At 40.3% G+C, this 25772-nt stretch overlaps 1 protein-coding gene across 1 annotated transcript in view; it reads left to right on the top strand.

Annotated features, from left to right (window-relative positions):
• Positions 1–19262: 19262 nt before the first annotated feature.
• Positions 19263–25772, top strand: part of PAK5 (p21 (RAC1) activated kinase 5) — a 301284-nt gene continuing 294774 nt past the window's right edge. The window contains exon 1 of the mRNA XM_058563203.1: positions 19263–19405. The gene's annotated coding sequence lies outside the window, so the exon portion shown is untranslated. The remainder of the gene's footprint in view (positions 19406–25772) is intronic.

Genomic DNA, 25772 nt, shown 5'->3' with positions numbered 1-25772 from the left:
TGGTATTGAGAGTACCATTTTAACTTGAAGTTCAAAGAATTTGTGGATCGATTTACTCAAAATGTAGCAATGAAAAAAAATTAAGAAATGGGCCAGGAATTAAAAAAGACAAAAGAATTAAGATAGAGTAAGTACACTTAGAGAAATGGTGAAATTCAAAATATTGAAGGAAGGAATTTAAGGGCAACAGACACTGTCCATGCTCCACTAACATCCCTTCAGCATTACCCTTTCCAACGCACTCTGATGTCTTGTTGAGAAAGCCCCAGGCTTCCTCTGCCTTTCAGAGCATTATCCTCTAGAGCACAGGACAGGCCAGCAGTGCCATGAATTTATGGTCCTGGGAGAGTCCCTCAACTAATAATGGACAGAACTTGGCATATAAATATTCCAGATTCCTCATCACCCAGATGGGACAATTCAGTGGCACATTCTACCATCGCCCAGAGGTCCCTAGCAGGATGTCTCAGTTGCCCACAGTGGTAATCAGCTCATCAACAGATAATGGATTCCTCTCTTTCCCTTTCTTATTTCCCTCTTCCTTATTCATTTTCCACGTTTGCTTCCCCAAAACAATGACTTGCATTCAAATCCTCGCTTCTAGTATTATTAAGCCTAACACTGAGAGTGAAACCAAATTCCTCTGCAGAAGAGAAAAAAAATAGAATCCATCAACATAGACTATATCCTATATCTTACCTATAAACCTAGTTCCTGTCCAGTTAAATCCCATCTACCCCATTCCCCAAAATGAGAACCTAAAAATCATCTTTGACAATTCCCTCTTTCTCACATCTTATATTCAAATTATCAACAAGTTCTTTAGGTTTACCTCCTTAATATCTCTCAAATCTACTTCTCTCTATCTCCACTTGCACAATCCCAGGCCAAGCTACCTCATCTCCATTTAGGCTTTTGCATCAGCTTCCTAACTTGTCTTCTGCATCCATTCTGGTTCTCCTCCAATCCATTCTCCTCTCGGCATCCCCAGGTGAACTTCTCAAAGAGAAGTCTAATTTTTTACATCCCACACATGACTTAAAACTCTTCAATGGCTACTATAAACTGAATGTCTGTGTCCCACCAAAATTCATATGTTAAATCCTAATGCCCAATGTGATGGTATTTAGATGTGGGGCCTTTGAGAGGTGATTAGGTCAGGAGGGTGAAGCTTTCATGAATGGGATTAGTGCCCTTATAAAAGAGACCCTAGAGAGTTTGCTCATCCCTTCCACCATGTTAGGATACAGTGAGAAGACAGCTGGCTGTCTGTTTCTACCAGGAAGTGGGATCTCACCAGACACCACGTCTGCCAGTACCTTAATCTTGGACTTCCCAGTCTCCAGAACTGTGAAAAGTAAATGTCTGTTGTGTTTAAGCCTCCCAGTTTATGGTACTTTATTAAGTAGCAGCCTGAGCTGACTAAGACAATGGCTTTCCATCTCTCTTGCATTACAGCCAGCAGGCCTTTAACACAGCCTGCAAGACTGCATGATCTGGACTCTCCCCCACCTCCCACATCTCCGGTGGCGCCTTAAACCACACCCCCTGGCTTTCAACTTTCCAGCCATCCAGGCCTTCTTACAATTGATTCCTCCAAATTTCTTGTATCCTTGTACCATGGGATGTTTGTAATTACTGTTTTGTTTTCTTAGAAAAATCCTTGCCTGCAATCTTCCCCTCATCTAACTCCTTGCCTAGTTAATGCCTGCTCTTCAGATCTCAGGTCCAGAGTCACTTTCTCTGAAAAGTTCCCAAACATGCCTTGTTAGGTTAAATCTCTCTGTTACAGGCTGTTGTAGAACTATGTAACTCGGTGTTCACTTTTTACTACTATGATTCTTACATTTATATCACCAGTTATTTTATTAAAGTTGGTCTCGTCTACAGTGTATCTTCTATAATGCCAAGGAATTACTTTATTTGATCACTTTTCTATTTCTAGTTTCTAGCACAGTAATTTGTACCTAATAACTGCTCAATTTGCTGAATGAATCAAAGAGGAGATAAGCCGATGAATGCATGTGTGATAACTTTGCATTTATCACTGTAGAAGTGGATATGTTTTGGGGAGAAAAAAGGAACATAGCTTTTGGGGAAGCAGAAAACAGCACATAAGCAGGAATCATGCATAAGCTTCCATATGGGAAAGTATTATCTTTCTGCCCTAATGTGAGTAAGATTACAAAACAGAAACTTGTAGTGAGTCAAATCTGCTTGCCTCTCTGACTTTCTCCAGCAATGTGATAATAGGGTAAAAACAAAGCAGATTATCTAGTGCTAAGGATGATGAATATAGGAAATTAGAAGCCTGAAGGTGTATAGCAAATTAGGAGGTGACCATTCTTGTATGGATTACTGAAGCATCCTCAAGAAGTCTTGTTTTCTCTTTCTCCCTTCTTGGGAAGAGAGCTTTCCTTAGCATAAAATTGTCCCTAAATGTATGTTGTAAGAGTTGGTCTATATTGACCGGAGAATATTTTGTTGAACTTGGAAGCATTTTTCTAGGAGGCAACTGGAGGAATTGAAGCCATCTCCAAAGTCTTCCCAGTATCTGAATGGCCTGATAAAGATTCTTCATCTCTATAGGCGGGATGAAGGACCAGAGAGAACCTATTGATGGAAAAGTGAGACCCTGGTGGTGGCTGGTCCAGAGGGATAAAACTACAAAGGGGACCAGGAAAAAAGTGTGAATGAGGGAGACCACCTAATGCCCACCTCAGATGGACCCAGGAGGGACAGATGAGCGACTTGATGAGAAAAGTAAAGCTCTATATATCACCAAGTTCCAGCCTCTGTGTGTATTTGTGATCATCTAATAGTGACTTTGTTTTTAATGCCATTATCCCATGCCTTTCTGTCCTTGAGATTTAGGGACAAAACTAAGGGATTGCATAAATCTTTATAATCTTGTTGAATAAATGAGTAGAACTAAATGTGGCCCTTTCAGTCAGCATGGAAAGGAAGTTTCAAAAGAAAGGTAAAGTGAAGGGTCTTGGTGAAGTGAATGGGGGTCTGAAATTGAAATAAGCTTCTTGGGAGGATGGGAGAGATAGCAGATAAAGAGGTTCTTTTGTAAGACTTGGAGGGAAGTAATTTGGAGACCTCAGAAAAACAATAGTAGGCTAAAACCTATTTGGTAAATATATAACACAGAACGAAGAAGGAAGTCAAGGAAATAGGAACAATGGGGCTAATATTAAAGCTGATGAAGACAAAAGCAGATGATAAGACATATGGTGAAGGAAAAAAAAACTATTAACTAGGTCCCGAAGACTGCTGTAAATATAGATCTGGAGTCTATGAAGATGAAGATTTGGGGAAAGAGATGAGTGCAAATAGGTGAAACCAAGTATCTTTACATTTAGTAAATGATAACTAATGTATTATATAACTGAGAAGGTTCATTTGCTTTATTTGGCATAATTCACTTAAGAAAAATGATTGTTGCTGCTCATTAACATGCGTTTATTTTTAAAGTGCCTACAAATGAGCCTTTAATGAATTTGCTCCAGAACCTTTTTGGCTACAAAAGTCATGCTACCTGGTCTCTACTTATTTTCCAAATTTAAAAGAGGAAAGTACTGAGAATATTTAAGAAACTTTCCCTACTAGTGTGGTAAATGCACAGCCTAACAAATCTGGAGCTAAACCATAAGGAAAAAAAAGGATCTTCCAGGTCTCCAGTACTGTTATTCTTACAAAGAACACCACTGGTGGATTATGACAGAGAACAGCTCATTGTCATGTGGTAAATCCATCTGCTGTCCCTTAGCAAACATCCAGATGGATTCCATTTCTGGTCTCCAGAAAGACGAGGCCAATCAATACGAAAAAGCTGTCTTTGATTATCCATCACAGTCACCCAAAGAGAATCACAATTTTTTGGTTTCTACCCATCATTCTTGTCAAGAGACTTATGGTTTTATTTTTAACCATGAAATCCGCCTCTGAATTTATGAGTAATAACAATGCCAGTGGTCTGTTTTTTCTTGGGTTTGTTTCATACAGTGACAGGAAAGTCTAGCTTGAATATGTTTCTCCTATTCATTTTCAATATGTTTCACTCAGTTTTCTGAGGAAATATTTATGCTTCCGGTCACTATGGGATTTTAACTTGTTTATCATATTATTATGGCTTGAAGAGTACCTCAGATTCAGGAGTCAAATAAATGACTTGAATTGGAATACCACACTAATGAGAAATAAGACCTATAAAAGCAAACTCATATTTGAGAATTTTCCCCTATATGCTCATAGTGCTTACTTCATCACCTTTTCTCACAGGTTAAAGTTGTACGATCATCTTTATATCACTGCTGATGTCAAAATGGAAAGACTCCTTGTAGGATCCTGATCTATACACATTCACAGACACACAGACACACAGACACAGACACACACACTCCTTGGAATAGGTCCACACTATTTGCATACTATATTTTGATTCAACGTATTTTTTTTAAGTTGATAAAATTCTAACCTAAGTATGAATTCAGGAGGAGTCTAAGGAAAACACTGGTTTTCTCTTAAGTCCAAACAATCACTGGTTTAAGCTAAAACTTTCTGCTAGAGGTCACTCATGTTTTAAATTTTTAAAAATTCATGATTCATATCTTTGAACTTGCAAGGAAGAGAGCGAGAGTTGTCCCAAATATCCCTTTCCCCACTTCTTCAGTAGTAAAGCTTCCATTTTAGTCAGGCATGTGGCCTCTTGGAATAAAGAGCCTTTTTCCAGGCTCCTTTGCAGCTAGGTCTGGTCATGTGACCAAGTTCTTGGCAATGGGAGATAAGCAGAGGTAGAGTGTGCAGCTTCTGAAAAGTGCGCCACATCTCTTCTGCGAAACTTCCTCCTTCCTTTAGGCAGCAGTGAGGGACTGGAGTGGCTGGAGCTCCGGCAGCCACAGTAGACAACAAGATACCTTTAGGAATAGAAGCCATGCCCCACAGGACAGCAAGAAAGCAATAGCTTGGGTCTCTCACACCACAGAGCACCATTTTAACTGTGGATTGACTGACTTCCTGAATGTGAGAGCAAAATAAGTTTCTATTTTGATAGCCTTATTATTTGGGGGCTTTCTATTACTCATTGCCCATTATAGGTTTTTTAAAAAAATTGGATAGTGTCCTACTAATAAAAGATTCTAGCAGATGCCATTTCCAACTAAGATCCAAGTAGTGATACGTATAATTGCGACGGAAATTTTTAAGAAAATTCGTCAGGCAGTCAAGATCTTTTTACATAAGAAAAGACCAAAAGAAAATGAAGTTTTGTGCATAGTTATTTTATCCTTCACAATTTGTCTTCTTTTTCAAGTTCCTCTTTAGTATTTCATCGAAGGAAACTGAACTTATATAACTCAGCACCAAAACATCTGACTTCCAACTGCCAGCACCTGTGATTTTTTGCTGAGTGCTTGATCTGGCAACAGAACCTGCTATTCCTAAGGATGGGGCAGGATGTGTTGGGGAGTTAACACACACCCCCACAACTCAGGAGCAGCGCTGAACCAAAGGAGACCATTTATATATTCCAGCTGCTTTGCCCTATCAAGTGGATTAAGTCAAAGGCATTTGTTCTACACTGGTTCCCAGAGATCCCCACCAGGATTAAGGTCCAGTTATCCAGAGTAGTAACCAGCTTGATAAAATACCCTTTTTTGGCTGCCTGCTTTTCCTTGACTCACTTCCCCACTCTTCTACCATTGTTTTCTGGATTCATGTCCTAAATAAACTATTGCACATGAATCCTTATCTCTGAGTCTGCTTCTGGGACACTAGAACCAAGACAGAATATTTACATATTGTGTGAGTGGCAATAAAAACATTTACGGCCAGGGGAATGATATAAAAATGACATGACTTGATTGCAAAGTAGGCCAAGAGTATCTTTCCTCTCTCTTTCTCTTTCAGTCCTCAGTGGTAGAACAGAGCAAGGCTTTAACATATCTCTAAAAAAAATTGGTTAGTAAATAACGTGTTTGGAAAATATAATCCTAGAACACTGGGAAGAGTATGTTCCCACATCTTTTAAATAATTAAGATGAATTGACTCAAGGTGAAAGCAAACTACATTAATTTCTTCAGGAAGAGTATAAATAGGAATCATTGTGCTTATTGTTTTCCCCCAATATCTACAAAGTGTCCAGATATATAGCAGTTACTTAATAAATATATGTTGAGTGAAAGCATGGGAGAGGGAATTGGAGTGAAGTTAGCAAGTTGATTGATCAAACACACTATGAGGGAAGGAAAGGCAAACCATAGATTAAGAGAAGATATTAGCAATACGTATCCAATAAAGGACTCTAATTCAGAGTATGCAAAGAATTGTAAATCAATTACAAAAGCACAATCCCATAGAAAAAATGGTCCAAAAATTCTTCACATATTATATCTAAATGGCCAATAAACATGTGAAAAGGTGCTCAACTTCATTAGTCACCAGAGCAATGAAAATTAAAACCATAATGCAATACCATACGTTCTAACCACATTGTTTTATAATAAAAAGAGAGACAATGCCAAGTATTAGCAAAGATGTGGAGCAGGTCGGATTCTAATACAGTGCTGTTGGAGGGATAAATTGGTACAACCAGTTTGGAAAAATTCTCTGGCAGTATTCACTAAAGCTCAACATATACATTCCCCATGATGCAACTACTCCTCTCCTGCGTATATAGACAACTAAAGTGCACACACATGTTCACCAAAAGACATGAACCAAAATATACATAGAAACAATATTGATAATAATGCAAAACTTGGAGCAACCCAAAACTTGTCCATCTACAGAAGCATGAAAACGTAAATTGTGATATATTCAATGAAAATGCTCATTCTACAGCAATGAAAATGAATGAACCACAACTGTACTTACAACATATATGACTCTCACAAACACAATTTTTGAGTGAAAGAAGCTAGATACAAAAGAGTACAGGGGCTGGCCTGGTGGTGTAGTGGTTAAGTTCACGCGCTGTGCTACAGCGGCCTGGGGTTCGCAAGTTCGGATCCCCAGGTGCAGACCTAGGAACCTCTAGTCAAGTCACGCTGTGGCGGCATTCCACATACAAAATGGAGGAGGATGGGCACAGGTGTTAGCTCAGGAGCAATCTTCCTCAGAAAAAAAAAAAAAAGAAAGAAAAAGGAAAAGAGTACAGACTGTATAATTCCAAACACATACATTCAAAAACAAGGAAAACTACTCTATGCTGTTAGAAGTCAGAATGGTAGTTATTCTTGGGAGAGCATGCTGATTTTAAGGGAGCAAGAGGGGGGCTTCTGAGGGGCTAGTTGTCGCAGTGGTCCTACGATCACATACTAGTTTAGAGACTTGCTGGAAGGACTAACAAGACTCAATATAAAGTTATAGCCATGACTAAGGTTTATTACAGCAAAGGATATAGTGCGGGAATAACAGAAAAAGATAAACATAGGCAAAGGCTACAGAGGTCAAACGCAGGCTTTCTCGTCCTCTTTCTGCAGGGAATGCGTGGACACAGTTTCTCAAGCTGTGAAGTACAGAGACATGGGCGAGATGCCCATGCCCAGGAAAGTCGGCTTGAATCTTGGGGTCCAAAGTTCCTAAATGGAGTTGGTCACATCCCTGCCACATGACCAGCCATGGTGCAAACCCCAAACCAGGCCCTGGGTGCACATTGTGAACCTTGATGTTTACCTTAAATATGCTGGCAGCCTGGTTCATCTCGACCCACCTGCTTTGGGCATATAGACTAATATCTTTACCCAGTCAGTATATGAACATTCCAGAAGTTTAGTTCTCAGAGTCAACCAAGGGTCTTTATCATGGCTACAGAGATAAATGAGAACTGAGGAAAACAGACCTGCTTCGTTAACTCCCTCTGCTCACTAGTAATGTTATCGTTCTTACTCTGGGGACTGATTATATGCATCAGTTTAGATTGTGCTTATGCATGCATATTATACTTCAAATATTTTTTTAAATGTCAGTCAGGTAGCAATCCAGAGCCATCAATTAGAGCTCATTTGAGAAAATAAATAGTTTTCCCACATTCTTGTAAGATTACTGAAACCCTGGGAAGTTATCAAAATAACATTAGGAAACCATTGGGGAATATCAAACACAGGAGTAACTCTAAATCTAAGAATTATCGATGTAGATGTCAAGAGAATGAGAAAGTGAATTAACTTCAGGTTGTTGAGTTTCAGAATATGCTTAAGTAAGCATGTGGTAATAATTTCATAAAAAATTGTATTTGGATGTTTTGGCTATTCTTTAATGTGTTTGAAGTGATCAAAATAACCAAACTCTGAGCAAACTGGTAATTCAGATATAAATTTTTATGGGAATTTATTGCATTAATTTATTGCATATCTTTTAACATAGGTTGCACAATCTATGTTAAAAGTTACCAAAAACGGTTTTTCAAATGTTTATCTATTATGTTTTTTATTTTAAAATTGAGCATTACCATACGTGTGCAATAAAAAGTCAATAGATCTGAGTTATGCTTCCATTTACTATTTATTAATTATATGACTTCAGGCAAGTCCTTTAACCTTCAGCTTTCTTAGCTGTGTGATAAAAGGGGGCAATAGCTTCAATGATATATTCCTTGAGGTTCTTCTAGCAATACAAGTTTATGTTTTAGTAAATTACTGCTTCAGTACCATCGACTAATCTACACAGTGCTTTGTGTATCTACTATGACCAAGGCACTAGGCTGAGGTGGGAAATGAAATGCTAGAAAACACAAGATTGCTGTCTTTAAGGAGCTCAGTCTGGTGAGCAGGGCACACAAATAATACAACTCACGGCAAGGGAATGAGATCAGAGGGAGACTGGGGAATCAAGGAAGAACCATGATCCGGTAGCCCCTGACAAGGGACCTTTATGAACCAATGAGACTCCAGTAGGAAAAGGAAGAGAGAGCTAATGTCAGCAGAACACTTAAGCAAAGGCTTCCATCATGAAAATGCTCAGTTTAACAGAAAACAGCCTGGTCTTGATGGCCTGAGAATCAAGAAACGCATATGGAGAAATGAGGCAGGAAAGAAAGATTGGTACTAAATCAGGAAGGGCTTTAACTTCCATGAAATGGAATTTGTAGGCAAGAGGACCTAACAAGGCTTTTAGGATGAGGGAGAATGTAATTAACTCTGGTTTCAGATTCATGGTTCCCAAATGTCGCAGGTTGGGTTCCCCAAGAAGCTGTCTCTGAGACAGAGTTTAGTGTTTGGGATGTGTATTAAGGAGCGCCCTTGGGACACAACGTCTAAGGATGGAGGGGGAGAGAAGCTGGAGTGGGCGGAGGGAAAAGGTGAGAGTAATACAGACAGAATGACAGCCTTGGCCAACCCCACAGGGAACTCTGGAGCTGGCGTGGCCCTTCAGAGTTGTACCAAATTGGCCCAAGGTGGCCGGGCCTTGCTATTCCCACATTGATCAGTCATTGCATGTGAGCTGCCCCGGAAAGGGCTGTGACCTGGTACAGGGCAGCTCTCTGTGACTGAGGCAATCCCTAACGGTGCTGAGAGCTGAAGGTCACCTGCCAACCTTACTCCCAGGAGCTGGGCAACAAGTTCTTCCTTGAAGTGGGAGCTGGGTAGTGCATCCCAGTGTCCACCCCATCAAATTTGTGCTTTAGAATCACTTAGGAGCCTCCAGAGACCTGCGTTTCACTCTGAATTGGTTGACGTGGAATAAAGCCAGACACTTTTATTTCAAATAAACTTCCCAGATGATTTTGATATACAGAAGTTTGATAATTACTCTTTTAGATATTCATTCAAAATCCTTGAGTAAGGACTCGGGGCCAGGCCTATGTCCTTTGCTTGTAAGTACCTTCCTTTGATACTCACAACTCGATGAAAAAAGCAGAGCTGACATCTGTATTTTGCAGACAAGGAAACTAGCTTAGAAAGCATAAATGACATGCTCAAAGTCATACAGCTACTAAATATCTCTTGGGCTCAAACTTGCTCATTCCTGCTGCAAGCCTCTCTCTCTCTCTCTTTCTTTCCTCTCTCTCTCATGCATTTAAAATTTACTACTGTGTAAGTCATATTGCTCTTAAAACAAAATGAATGCCCTCATTGTTCTTATAAACTTTTCTAATGTTATATTAGTGGCTCTTCTTACAAAAATAAAAGTTTGTCCTTGTCATGGTAATAACAGATTTCCCAGTATATTCTATCTGGCATAGATGGTCGCATGGTGCTGGCTTTGATCCTGGCAATAGCTTTTGCTTTAGCTCACAATACCAGACACTGAAAAGAAACTGCAACACTGTCTCATCTGTTTTCTCTGAATAAATCCCTCCTAGATCTTTACAAGACAGAGTTGGGTTTTCCAGAAAAAGGAGAGCCTATTAAATTCTCCAAGAGGCAACTGAGGCTTTAGGTGGCATCAGTGAGGATGCATTTTAAATGAAAAAGCAAGTTAAAATGAAGATGGGTGGGTTTAATGGGAAAAGAACCTGTTTTTTCGGTGTGAGCATGTGGTGCCTTCTTCAAATCTCTGATCAACTCTCGGATCCTGTCTAAACCACTAGGTCTGTGCAAAGCAAAGAGAGGTGGCCAACAACCTCTCCCAAAGAATCCATGCCACTCTCCACGCTGACAGCTTTACTAAATGACAGGTGAGTCATAATCTTTCACCACCTGGGCATGGCCCAGGGACCATGACTAAGTTGTTGTAGATATGCTACTAGTGGATGAGGTTCTATTTTATTTTCCATCCTTCCACCTCAATATTAAACAATGGCTTGGAAATGCATTAACAGATAGTCTTTACATAGTGGTGGTGATGATGTTTTTCTTCTGACAGAAAAAAACAGGCATTGATATTCATCAGCATGCTGGGATTTCAGCAGGATAGAAGCAATTATACACACTTGTGCGTGAGCAACTTATGCAAGCGAAAGCCCTTAATTGCTTGGCTAGCATGCCTCAGACTTTCTAAGTATACATAATATAAAGCAGTGAATATTTTCATTTTTCAAAATTTGTCATTTCATTCAGAATTCTTAAGCTTGTTCTGGAGTGAAGTTCACCTAAATCATTCAAATGGATTTCATACAAATTTCACTGAAATCCATGACCTCAAAGGTACATGAGTTTCCCTTTCAGAGAGAGGATAGAGCTCACTAAATTGGATCAAGTAATTTACTGTTGCTTAAGGCCACTGGCACTTACAGCTCAATTCTACAGAACTTCAGCCATACTCTTTCACCAATAGAAATCCATCTGTTCTCCACTGACTTATAATTCCACCATTATTATAAGTGAAATTCCCATATAGATTTGGGTTTATTTCTGGACTCTTCCGTTCTATTGATGTCTGTCTATTTCATGTGCTGATACATTTTAGTTTTAATTTTGGCTTCCTTCAGGCCAGAAAACAAAAAGGCCTCTATGTGTACTTGTCAATGTAGACTCCTCCCTTCTCATGGAAGCTGTTCTCCACTTGCCTTCTCAAGCTCTGCTCCTCATGACCTCTCTAACCATAGCTAGATGAGGTGTCTTTGCTCTCAAAACGTCTGTGAGCAATCCAACTCTAGCATATAGTTCATAATATTGATATTATTAGCCTCCTTCAAACAGACTTTGAGCTTCTGGAAGACAAGGGTTTATTTTGGGGTCTCCAGTGCCTAGCTTAGTGCTTGAAATATAGAACTGTGCTTCCAACATTAGCTACACGTGGCAATTTAGACTCAAATTATTTAAAATTAAAAATTCAGTTCCTCAGTCACACTAGCTACATTTTGAGTGCTTAGTAGCCACATAGGGCTGGTGGCTACTGTATTGGACAGTGTAGATACAGAACATCTCTACCATCACAGGAAGTTCTGTTGGACAGCACTGATAGAGGAAGTGTTCAGTAAATGTAAGTTAAGAATATATGAATTATTTTTTAATTGAAATTTTTATTGAGGGAGTTGTAGATTCACATGTAGTTGTGAGAAATAATACAGAGTCTACCCTTTATCTGGTTTTTCCCAACATCTTGCAAAATATCACAACCAGGATATTGACATTGATACAATTCACTGATCTTATTCAAATATCCCTAGTTTTACTTGTACTCATTTCTGTGTGTGTGTGTGTGTGTGTGTATTTAGTTCCATACAGTTAAATCATATGTGTAGGTTCATGCATTCACCACCAGTAAAGATACAGACACTTCCATCACCAGAAGAATCCCTCTTGTTGCCCTTGCATAACCACATTTACTTCCTCCTGCCCCTCACTCCCTAACCCTGGAACCCCTATACTATTCTGCATTTCTAAAACGTTGTCATTTCAAAAATCTTATATAAATGGAATCATATGGTATGTAACATTTTGGGATCTATTTTTTTTTTCCTCTGAGCATAATTCCCTGCAGGTTCATCCAAGTTAATGCATGTATCAATAATTTGTTTCATTTTATTGCTGAGTATTATCCCATGGTATGTATGTGCTAGAGTTTGTTTTTTCATTCACCTATTGAGGAATATCTAAGGTTATTTCCAGCTTTGGTCTATTACAAATCAAGCTGCTATGACCATTCTTGTACATGTTTCTGTGTGAATATGAGTTTTCATTTCTCTGCAAAAAAATGCCTGAGAGTGCAATTGCTGGGTCATATGGCAACTGCATATTTAGTTTTATAAAAAACTACCAAACTGTTTTCCAGAGTGGTTGTACCATTTTGTATTCCCATCAGCAATGTATGAATTATCCAGTTTCTCCTTATCCTCATTAGCATTTTGTGTGGTCACTATTTTTTATTTGAACCAGTCTGACAAGTGTGTAGTGACATCTCATTGTGGTTGCAGTTTGAATTTCTCTAATGTTTGATGACATCGAACATTTTTTATGTGCTTATTTGCCATTTGTATATCTTCTTCGGTGAAATGTCTGCTCTTGTCTCTTGACCATTTTCTAATTGGATCGGGTTTTTTTTTTTTGTTTCTAATTGTTTATTTTTTTACTGTTGAGTTTTGAGAGTTCTTTTTATATCCTAGATGTCAGATAAGTGGTTTGCAAATATTTTCCCCCAATCTGTAGCTTGTCTGTTCCTCGTCTTCACGTGAGCTGTCACAGAGAATATGTTTTTAATTTTGACGGGGTTTAACTTATCAATCGTTCTTTTATAGATCACAGTGTTGGTGTCAAGTCTAAGAACTCTTAGCCAGACCTCAATCCTGAAGATTTTCTTGCATGTTTTTTCTAAGAGTTTTATACTTTTATGTCCATTTTGAGTTAATTTTTGTATGAGATATGAGGATTAGGTTCTTTTTTTTTTCTGTTTTGTTTTGATTGCAGTAAAATATACATAAAATTTACAATTTTAACCATTTTTAAGTGTACGGTTCAGTGGCGTTAAGTACACTTATCTTGTTTTGCAACCATAACTACATTCATCTCCAGAACTACTTCTCATCCCAAACTGAAACTCTGTACCCATTAAACACTCTCCCTCTCCCCACTGCCTTCCCTCAGCCCCGGACAAACACTATTCTACTTTCTGTCCCTCTGAATTTGACTATTCTATGTACCGCGTATAAGTAGAACCATATGATATTTGTCCTTTTGTGTTCGCTTACTTCATTCAGCATAATGTCTTCAAAGTTCATCCATACCGTAGCATGTATCAGAATTTCATTAATTTTTAAGGCTGAATGATATTCTATTATATGTACATACCATATTTTGTTTATCCATTCATCTGTCAGTGGATGTTTGTGTTGTTTTCACCTTTCAAATGTTGTAAACAACACTGCTCCGATTACTGGTGTAAAAAAATCTAAGTCCCTGCTTTCAGATCTTTTGGGTATATACTTAGAATTGCTGGATCCTATGGTAATTCCATGTTTAATTTTTTGAAGAACTGCCGTACTATTTTCCATAGCAGCTGTATCATTTTACATTCGCACCAGCAGTGCACAAGTGTTCCAATTTCTCCACATCCTTGTCAACACTTTTTTTCGGTTTTTTTCTTTTGTATATACATAGCCATCCTCATGGGTGTGAGGTGGCATCTCATTGTGGTTTTGATTTGCATTTCCCTGATTAGTGATATTGAAAATCTTTTCATGTGCTTATTGGCCATCTGTATATCATCTGTGGACAAATGTCTATTCAAGTCCTTTGGCCATTTATTTTTTTTAATTTTTTTGCTGAGGAAGAGTTGCCCTGAGCTAACATCTATTGCCAATCTTCCTTTTTGCTGAGGAAGATTCACCCTGAGCTAACGTCTATTGCCAATCTTCCTCTTTTTGTATGTGAGACACCACCACAGTATGGTCACTGACACTTGGGAACCAAACCCGGGCCACTGGAGTGGAGTGCACCAAACTTAACCACTAGGCCACTGGGGCTGACCCTGGCCATTTTTAAATTGGGTTGTTTGTTTTTTGTTGTTGAGTTTTAGGAGTTCTTTATATATTCTGGATATTAATCCCTTATCAGAAATCTAATTTGCAAATATTTTCTCCCATTCTGTGGGTTGCCTTTTTGCTCTGTTTGATTGTGTCCTTTGCACAGAAGATTTTAATTTTGACGTAGTCCAATTTATCTATTTTTTCTTTTGTTGCTTGTGCTTTTGGTGGCACGTCCAAGAAATCATTGCAATATCCAACCTCATGATGATTTGGCCCTATGTTTTCTTCCAAGAGTTTTATATTTTTAGTTTCTATGTTTAGATATTTGGCCCATTTTAAGTTAATTTCTGTATATGGTATAAGATAAGGGTCTAACTTCTGTCTTTTTAAGTGGATATCCAGTTTTCCCAACACCATTTATTGAAAAGACTGTTCTTTCCCCATTAAATGGTCTTGGCACCATGTCAAAAATCATTTGATCATATATGTGAGAGTTTATTTCTGGGCTCCATTGGTCTTTTTTTTTTTTTTTTTTTTTTTTTTATTTATTTATTTTCCCCCCAAAGCCCCAGTAGATAGCTGTATGCCATAGTTGCACATCCTTCTAGTTGCTGTATGTGGAACGCGGCCTCAGCATGGCCAGAGAAGCGGTGCATCAGTGCACGCCCCGGGCCGCCAGCAGCAGAGTGTGCACACTTAACCGCTAAGCCACGGGACCGGCCTTCCATTGGTCTTTATGTTTGTTTTTATGCCATTTCCACACTGTTTTGATTACTGCAGCTTAATAGTAAGTTTTGAAATCAGGAAGTGGGAGTCCTCCAGCTTTGTTCTTCTTTTTCAAGATTGTTTTGGCTATTCTGGTCCTTTGAGATTCCATATGAATTTTAGGATAGATTTTTCTATTCCTGAAAAAAACGTTACTGAGATTTTTCTAGGGATTGCATTGAATCTGTAGAGTGCTTTTAGTAGTACTGGCATCTTAACAATATTAAGTCTTCTAATCCATGAAGGTGGGATGTTTGTCCATTTATATAGGTCTGCTTTAATTTCTTTCAACAATGTTTCATAGTTTTCAGTGTACAAGTCTTTCACCTCCTTGGTTAAATTAATTCTTAAGTATTTTATTATATTTCATACTATTGAAAATGAAATTGCTTTCCTAATTTTTAGATTTTTCATTGTTAGTGTATAGAAATGCAATTGATTTTTGTGTGTTGATTTTGTACCTGCAACTTTGCTGAATTCATTTATTAGTTCTAACAATTTTTGTGTGTGTGTGGAATCTTTAGGGTTTTCTACATATAGAGATCACATTTTCTGCAAACAGAGATAATTTTACTTCTGCCTTTGCAGTTGGGTGCCTTTTATTTATTTATTTTTCTTGTCTAATTGCTCTCCCTAGAACTTCCAATACTATGAAGAATAGAAGTGGCAAAAGTGGGCATCCTTGCCTTGTTCCTGATCTTACAGGAGAAGTTATTTTCCCCTTCAAAATTACAAATTGCAGGGCTGGCCCAGTGGCGCAGTGGTTAAGTGCACATGCTCCGGTTCGGGGGCCTGGGGTTCGCAGGTTCGGATCCTGGGTGAGCACCGACGCACCACTTATCAAGCCATGCTGTGGCAGTGTCCCATGTAAAGTAGAGGAAGATGAGCACAGATGTTATCTCAGGGCAATCTTCCTCAGCAAAAAAGAGGAGAATTGGCATCAGATGTTAGTACAGGGCTGATCTTCCTCACAAAACGAAACAAAATTACAAATCGCAAATAGATTTTGACAGCAGATAAAATCATGTCTTAAATGTCAGAGAAGGAAAATATACGGGCTCAAGAGGTCATAATTAACCACTTCACATACAAAAATGTGTATAGCCAGATACCTAAGTAGATAATGTACTCCTGTTGGTTCGCAAACTTGGGAGCTTCCTGAGTGGAATCTGAAACTGTCCCCCCATACATGGAGGGCAAGGAGAGACCAAAGAAAGAGGCAGAGCACTCCAGATTGGTAGGTGGCAGGTTTAATAAGCAAGGAAACTTACATACCAGGGGCAAGATGAGTAGATCTCCATACCTGCCTGCCAGAATCTTAAAAGTTTATATAGAGGCCTTGACTGGGTTCAGTCACATATACCGTCCAGATGGTCTCAACAACACATTGCTCTCTCAAGGTTGTGTCCTTGAAACTGACTCCTACTGTGGGAATGGTGGGCAGAATTCCAAGGACAGGGGAGGGGATGAGGAGCCTCTAATTGCTTGGGTTCAGCTCAAGGGTCAACCGGCAGTCATGTCCTGTCAACGACCTTCTCCAACAACTCCCAATTGCTGATTTCAGGTTATTTTCCAACTTTTAAATCTCTGAGCCATGGAGAAAGTCTACTACTTATTTAAACACAAAGGTTTTGAATGCCTCTGACAAATCAGTACAGTCAGTCCTACATTATGAATTAAAAAGTGTTGTATTCAATAAATGTATTAGTGTAGTGGAAAGTAATGTATTACCAAGACCCCCTAAGTGAAGGGCCTGTTACCCCAGCTACAGGGAGTCCTCCTGGCAGAAGGCCTTGACCTGTTCTCTCCTCAGGCACTGCCTCAGCTTCAGAGAGCTGCCTAGTCTCAAGCCCCTTCCAAGGCAGCTCACACTCAATGATTAATGTTAGGATAGAAAGGACTCGACAACTCGGGACAAGTCTGAAGGGTCATCCCAGCTCCAGAGCTCTCTGGAGGGCTGGCGAAGACTGTCGCTGGCCTGTGTCATAGCTTCACTTCTACCTCTGCCCACTCCTGCTTCCTGTATCTCACACCCACAGGGGTTGGTCCTTAATCAACATCCTGCCTGCTAAATGCTCAAGAAATGACATTATATAAAAAGAAAACCCCTAGGACTTAATGCAGCACAGTATTTACAGAAATAGTATTATTATTCATTTATAATATTTACCTTCCATAACTCCTAAATGAATTTGAGGCAACTAACAATAGTCATAGTAATTAACCAGTAGAAACAACCACACAAACACAAGCTTTACATATAACAGCAAAGATATTTTAAGTGATTAAAGTTCAGTGTTTCAAAAGAAAATTTTAATTGATAATAATCAGTCACAAATAAACAACACCTCTATAGAAATATTTTCTGGCTTTTGCATCTGTGTAAGCACACATATAAGGAAGTAAAAAACAGAAATATTTATGCAAATAATGTTAGGAGTGGTAGTGGGGCTAGTGGATGGGTAGTCAGGGCTATGTGAGCGGCTTAGAGAATAAAGAGATGGATTTAGAGACTCCTATTCCTTTAAACAGACAAACAGGGTATGATATACCAGGACATATTTCTCCTTTGTATATAACAGTATTGAGGGAGAAAAGTAATCATCCACTTATCCTATGGTTCCTGTTTTCATATGGCAGCTACTATATTGAGGGTACTGAATGAATGGAAAACAAGCAAGAGGGGAATGACAAATATTGTACCATTAACTAGAAAACTGTTTAGAGTTATTAAGTATAACGGGGTACCAATCAATACAAAGCCTTATTTTCAATCTGTTATCTAGTTATGGGATCAGATACCGTATTACTAGCTCCTGAAGCTATTGTGGGGGCAGCTAAGGACAGATAAGGGTGGGACGACTTCATTTCCAAGGTTGACAGCTCATGACTGGTTTTGTGAATGTCTCTCTACTATAGGGTGGACGGTGAATATTCTGGACAATGCTAGAGCCTTCCAGGATTGGGAAGGGAGTGGACAACTGACGGATTTAAAGATGAACTACAAGATATCATTGCAAGCTTCAGCCCAAACATCACTCATCAGAAAGCTCTGTCATTTCTTAGTGCATACATACCCTACTCTTAACCACCATCTGTCAGCCTTCTTAATTGGGCAAGCCCAGCCTTACCACTACTTGCACAGTAAATCGACACTTTGATGAGTTTTTGTCCCAGCCCAGGAAAGGCATGGGGACTGCGAGGGAGACTGGTTGAGACTTCAGTAGAGGCTCAACTAGCAACTAGTTTGCTAGCCAACTAGCAAAGCGAGCATGGAGAGGTCCAGGAATCCATCTACCCCTAAGCCTCAAATTCTAAGTCAGCAAGTAGCCCATTAATCTGGATGCTCAGAGCCCAGCCCTACTGAGATTCCTTCCAAGGCGGGCACAGCAACCCCGGGGACACTATCAACTGTTAGCTGCCACACCATCTGTAGGCAGGAGGACCCTCTGTGGATGCCAGAGTCCATTTCTGGGCTGGCTGATTGAAAGACGGCCGCTCAGAGGTCACAGAGGGGGGTCTGTAGCTCCTTCCTACTCAGTGTGGCCGGAGGACCAGCAGCATCAGCATCACCTGGGAGCTTGTTTGGCTTGTAGAACCTCAGCGCCCAGGCCACACGAATTGAATCCGAATCTGCATTTTAATTGGTGGGCACATTAAAGTTTGAGAAGCACGGGTCCAGGTGGTAGCAATGAGGCTTGCGGACGAATCTGCTTCTCAGCTCCGCCCCCTCCCTCTCTTTGCTCTCCTCCAAAGCAAAGCTCAGGCTTGCGATGGTCCTGCACAAAATTTCTGCAAACCCGGAGTATGTGGGGAGGGGGCGCGCAGGAGCTGCTCCCCGCCGGTAGGGCGGAGGGAAGGTGTGATTGGATTGGCAAAAGGCTGCCTTCTTCAGCTCAGGGCTCCGCGGAGCGTAGACACTCCCCCGACCCTCCCCGCCCCCCCCCCTCGCCACCCTCACCCCCCGCAGCTGCTACTGCCTGCCTCCCGCCGGCTGCCACAAAAACCCGGAACAGCTGCGTGCGCTCATGGAAAGTCCTCCTAGGGGCGAAGCCGGGCAGCTGGGCATGCTCAGTAGCTGGGGGAGGCTTGGGTGGAGAGTAGAAAGCTTTGGCTCTGCCTCCCACCCCCTCCCTTTGGCCCCCGCCCCCCTTGCCCCTACCCAGCCCGTAGTAGTTGCCCGGCGTGCGCCCAGGGAGACCGGGAACATGGCGCTCCGAGCGATGTAGCCGCGGAGGAGAGGAAGGGGATGAGGCAGCGCCGCTTCGCTGACAGCCAGCCACCAGGTAGGCAGGCGCGCCTGGCGGGGCTGCCTGGGTAGATATCCGCGCGCGGAGGGGCGCTTGCGGGGATGCGCACGGCTGGGACCCGGGGCATCTTGCTTTGCCGGGAGAGGATGCGAAGCGGACATCTGTGACAGCGCGCAATTGTGCATCTCCTAGGAGATGCCAAAGGCTGGGGACCGGCTGGCTGGAGGGAAGGGATCCGGGGACCGCCCCCCGCCCCCAACCACCGCCACACGCACAGCCATGCGCTGCCATTCAGCCTGGGTTCTCTACGGGTCAAATAAAGGATAGTTCCTTTCTGCTGGGCGGGAGGGCTTGAAGGAGAACCCCGGATAGCAGCCCTGCGAGCGCGCTGGTCCCCTGGACCGCTACAAGCTCAGCACCAGTTCTTTGTGTATACAGCCGCGCACGGCCGGGGGGTGCCACGGTGCCTGCTTCTGCCCAGGAGTGTTGGACATATTGCCAGGGCAGGATTCTCGTATGGTTTTTGTGTCTTGGCAGGTGTGGACTGGAAGATGCAATAGCTGAGCCTTTATGGGGCTATGTTTTCCTTTGTTACTTGCTTGGGTGTGCGTGTGCGTGGTGGGTTGTAATGGAGAGAGAGAACTTCTGCTCGTGGGCATGGGTGTGGGCAGAGCGTGGAAGAGGATCTCGATTCCAAACTCTTGTCAAAATTGCGTGATGTCGGCCTCCTGGAGGGTAAACTTGAAAAGTCCAGGGATCATCGGTGCCCAGTTTGACGGAGAAGTGTGTTCGCCCTTCTTGAACCCCGTGTGTGTATCTGGAGCTTTAATCATGGGACCCCAGTTAATTCAACATGAGATATGGATTAAGAGAATTTGAAGCATTGGGGCTATCTGTGGTGGTCTTTTTTCGGCCAGAGTAATGAAGAAAAAGAGAAGTTGGCACAAAGCCAGAGGAAAGTGTCATCATTAATAGTTGATGACAGCTTGGAAGGCAGAATACACTTTGGGGGGAAATGGGGAAACGTGGCATGCCACAGGGTTCTACCAAGAAATAGCCATAGGGTCTTAGGTGACTCACAGACCCTCTCAGCGCATCCTTTTCTCTTCTGAGGTTTGGTGGCATGTAGACTCTCTCTTACCTGAGTCCAGATGGACAAGAGGCTCTTTAGAAGTCCTGCTACACTAGACTTCTATGAAACTGACACCGCCTTATAAGGGCTCTGCCACCTTGTATTTGTCTATCTGTTATATTCAGCAGTCCAACTCACTGAGTTAGGGAGGGAAGATAAATTTAGAATATACTTTTACTTTCTGCTTTATAATTTAAAGCATGGACATCTGTGACTATGAAGTTTAGAGACACTTCCCTTTGTACTTACACTATTTATTTTTATGGTCTCCTTAGGTGGCAAGAATGAGTCAGTATCATCAAAATGAAATGGGGTATGCTTGAGGAAAATGCATTTAAGTAAATTAAAGCCATAAATGTCCAATCTGATGATAATACCTTGACTTGGAATACATATGTGCAAAGCAGAAGCGGTGCTAACGGAAGCAATAGAAGTTGATGGCAAGTTCATTGATAGCATTGGTCTTAGAATAAAATTTTTGTGTTCCTGCGTGCATGGGTAGAGACTGATTGTACGAAGTCCCTGCAATTTGTTATTTTGTTAATAAGTGTGCGTTTTAATTGCAGGCGTTGAAAACATTGTTCAGCAGTACTTCTCCTTCACCCTGTCAGAGGCTGCTAAAACGCTGCAGGTGTGAGAGCAGGTGTTCTAGGGTGTGTCTCGGTGTCGAGACAGAGCTGAGTTTGAACTGACTCTTCCATTTGTAGCTTTGTGATCTTGGGCCAGCTATTTGACTTTCCCAAGGCTCTGTTTCCTCATCTGTAAAACAAGCCTAGGAATAGTAAGACCTACCTAGATGGGTAGGTGTGGGGATTACTCATAATACTAACCACCAGGAGAGTGGTGGTGGCCATCATGAGAAGAAGGGAAACGGATGTTTATTGAACGCATATTGTGTGCCCTGTATTACACTAGCTGGTTCAAAAACATCATCTTATTTAATCTTCCCAACTGTATTAATTTCCTAGGGCTGCCATAACAAATTACCAAAAACTAGGTGGCTTAAAACAACAGAAATTTATTCTCTCACGGTCCTGGAGGCTAGAAGTCCATAATCAAGGTGTTGGCAGGGCCACGCTTCCTCCGAAGCCTCTAGGAGAGGATCTTTCTTGCCTCTTCCAGCTTCTCTTAGCCTCAGGTGTACCTTGACTAGTGACAGCATCATTCCAATCTCTGCCTCCATCTTCACATGGCAACGTTCCCTCCTCTTATAAGGACACCATTCATATGATTTAGGGCCCATGCTAATTCAGTATGATCTCGTCTTAACTTGATTACATCTGCAAAGGCCCTAATTCCAAATAAGGTCACATTTGCAGGGCTTGAATTTGGGGGGTACATTCTTCAGCCCAGTTAGCTAACATCCTTATGATCTGTGTTTAATGACAACATTAATATGATGTCAGCATATGAGCAGAAGGTAGAGATAGAGTAGTATGGGTTTAGAGAAGACTTTAAAGGCTATTTAATCCAGCTAACCTATTTGAGGTTTTATATACCCAACCATGGTAGGGAGGAGCAGCATTCAGAGGTTCCTCACTTATATAAATGTCACTTATCTGAAAACCTAGATAATCTAGGACCTCAGTCTCATACAGGTGTCCCAAACATACCCTGTCCCAAATGGAGTTGTTAATGTTGCCTTCATCCCTTTTTGCTAACCCACCAACACAGTGCAAACAAACAGGAAACCAAATTAGACAACAAAAATGACAACAGCAACAAAAATACCCCAGTCTTAACACCTTTCTACTCTCTCTTATCCTGGTAAATGGCACCACTGTCCGTGGAGTTGCTTTAGCCAGAAACTCAAGAATCATCTTTCACACCTCCATTCCCTTTGCCCCATATCCAGAACCATCCCACAGTCTTTAAATTCTATCTTCTACATGTGTCTCTAAATATATCTTGATAGATTCTTCTTCTATCCCCCCTACCACCACCATCAAACTTCAAGTCGTCATCTCTCACCTGGACCACTAGTATAACTTTCTAACAAGACCCCTGGTTCCTTGCTTGGCCTGTCCAGTCCTTCATCCAGAACAGATAGGATCATGTCAATTCCTTGCATAAAATGCATCCACACGCCTGGGACAGATTCCAGAGACTCTTGGAGCCCCAGGTACTTGACTGGCCTTGTATTGGGCATCGCCTCCTCTTGCTGCTGTCACACCGACCTCCTGTCTATTTCTTAAACTTCCCAAGCATTTCCCCCTATACTTCGCCAGTCCAAGCTGTACTCATCCTTTGGGCCTCCTTGATCTCCCTTCCCACCAGCCCAAATCTCTACTTTTCTTCCATTGCACTTATGTCAATTTGCAATTTCCTATTTATTTGTTCGGCTATTTAATGTCTGTAAGCTCTGTGATGGCCATTTATTTTGTGTCTTGCATGTAGATGATGCTCAATAAATGTTTGGCGAATGAGTGTAGGAGTGAATACTCTGCCTCATAGCATTTTTCTGTGCCAATTTAAAGGATCTGATTTTTCAGAAACTTGTATTTTTTTTTTTTTACTAGTATAAAAGAGCAATTTAGAACCTCATTCTGACTTCAAAAGAGGAGTATTCTTAGCTTTAACAAATACATCTTCTAAGAATTGGTTTTAAGCTAGCAGTTAAGAATTGAGTCAAAATATTTTCAGGCAACTGAAGTTTTTGTAAAAATACATCAGTCATTCAACAGATATTACTTCACAAATGTTTATTGGACATTTATATTTGCCATGCTAGGCCCTAGGAAGATAATGGTGAACTACACTTTTAGCCTTCTACAGATTAATAATAATACACAATATATGATATGTATAATCATTAATAAAATTATTTATTGAACATCTGTTATATGCCAGGTTCTCTTCAGGCCCTATTTCTACTTTTATCTGTAGATAGCCTTTTAATCTTTCCCAGTAACCCAGAACCTGCATCAGATGCACAACAAATATTTAATGAGTTAATAATTATTAGATACTATTATCCTGATCTTTCAAAATAAGAAACTTAGGCTTATCTGGGGAAAAGGGAATCTGCTCATGTATGGAAGAGTGTGCAGTAGCTTTCTGAAGATATCTAAGTGGGCCCTGTTCTTCTTTAAAAATCATCCTGCCTATTGTTCCTGGGGTTACAATAAGAGAGGGATTGCTCTTTATATGAAAACAAGTTCCTGGTGTATTTCTTTGTCTTCCACAGTTGTCAGAACTGTTAATCACCAGCAACATTGTTTTATTTGTTCTGTTTAATCCAAGTGAGAAGTGGCTTACTCTCTCTCTCATTCAGAGCCCTTTTTGGTAGTTTTGGATAGTAAGACTGAGTACCTGGGAAATGAATGTGGTTCAACACAGGAACACAGGTTACATTTTGGATTTCTAGGGTGGCCTCAATTTCATGTCGTTTTATTATTCTCATAAAAGGTGATTTTTAAAAATAATAAAATATCATTTAATGCATATGCTTAAGTATAGCTTTTCACATAAGTAACAAAAAATCAGACATTGTGTCTTGATTTTGTTTAAAAGTGATGCATAGACCATTGAGTCAACAAAAACCTAAAGGAACTAATAAGACATTTCAGTAAGGTGGTTGGTTATAAAATACACGTTCAGAATCAATGGCTACCCAAAATGCCAGTATTTAGCAACTAAAAAAATAGCATAGAAAATGATTCTATTCATGAACCCACAAAAATATGAATTACCTAGGAAAAATAGAAAGTGTATGTCAAGTGTTTGGGAATAATAAATACCTAAGAACTTATGTAGAAAGCTATAAAATTTTACTCAGACACGTAAAATAAGAAATGAACAGATGAAAACATACCTTATTCTTGGGTAGAAAGATGGATATTATGAAATGGTTATTTTTCCCAGATCAATTCTATAGTTTTGGGATTTGGGACAACCTGGCAAAATGATTCTAACATCCATCTGGAAGAATAACTAGATGACAATAGTCAAGAAAATTTTGCAAAACAATATATATGTGGTTGGGGACAGCCCAGTGGCGCAAGCGGTTAAGTGCGTGTGCTCCGCTGTGGCAGCCCGGGGTTGGCCAGTTCGGATCCCGGGCGATCACCAACGCACTGCTTGTCAAGCCCTGCTGTGGCGGCGTCCCATATAAAGTGGAGGAAGATGGGCATGGATGTTAGCCCAGGGCGAGTCTTCCTCAGCAAAAAGAGGAGGATTGGCAGATGTTAGCTCAGGGCCGATCTTCCTCACACACACACAAAAAAGGAATATATGTGTGGGTGGAGCGGTGGGGGTGGATTGCCCTTCCAGAAATAAAAATAAACCTGATCATGGAACTACAGTCATTATAGGAGTGAAGTACTGGTGTAGGAATCAATAGATAGCTCGGTGGAATAGAATAGCCTGAAAACAGACTCTTGTAGTTTTTGGAAACAGAATTGTGATGGAGAAAGCTTTTTGAAACAGTGAAGAGTATTTGACAAAAGCATCAAGAAATTGGCTAAGTGTGTAGAAAACATAAGAACCTCTGTTTACATGACTCACTAAATTCCAAATAAATTGAAAAGTTTATCTGCCAGGCAAGAAACAAAGCTAGAAGAAAATCTTTAGTTTTAGAGGAAGGATTTTTTAATATAAAATTAATGGAAAGAATTGCAAAGCGGAAGATAGATTTGAATATATTTTAAACTTTTGTATGCAAAAAATGTACAGTTTAAAGCTGAAAATAATCATGGAGAAAAATATTGACACCACGCATGATGGAACAGTTAACATAATATTACACTGAAGAATTCGCACATGTCAGTAAATAGAAAATAACACCCTAATAGAATTGTCCAAATGTCTGAATAAAAAAATTCAAAAGGAAGAAATAAAAAGGCTAATATACATATTTAATAAATGTTCTTACTATTAATCACAGAAGTGCAAATTAAAACAAAAATGAGATGCCACATATTTCATGTGTTAAACGAGCAAAAAAATAAATGTTAAAAAAACTCAGTACTGGCAAGGATGCAGTGAGAAGGACATTCTCATTCATTACTGGTGGGAAGGTTATATGATACAACCTTCCTGGAAAACAGTTAGAAAATATTTGTCAGAAGCTTTTAAAAGTTCAAATTACTTGGCACAACTATTTCTCTTTTTATTTTATTTTTATTTTAGTTTTTGCTAAGGAAGTAGATGCAGGCAAAAATTTCCATAGAGGATTGTTTATTATAATATAGTCTACAATAGTAAAAAAAATTGGAAACAACCTATGTAACTAAAAATTAGGGGCTGGCTAAAGATCTTTTAAGATCCCCA

This window comes from Diceros bicornis, chromosome 19 (genome assembly GCF_020826845.1).
Source record: "Diceros bicornis minor isolate mBicDic1 chromosome 19, mDicBic1.mat.cur, whole genome shotgun sequence".
Classification (NCBI taxonomy): domain Eukaryota; kingdom Metazoa; phylum Chordata; class Mammalia; order Perissodactyla; family Rhinocerotidae; genus Diceros; species Diceros bicornis.
Note: the sequence above shows the minus strand (reverse complement) of the source record. Positions and strands in the feature narration are given on the sequence as shown.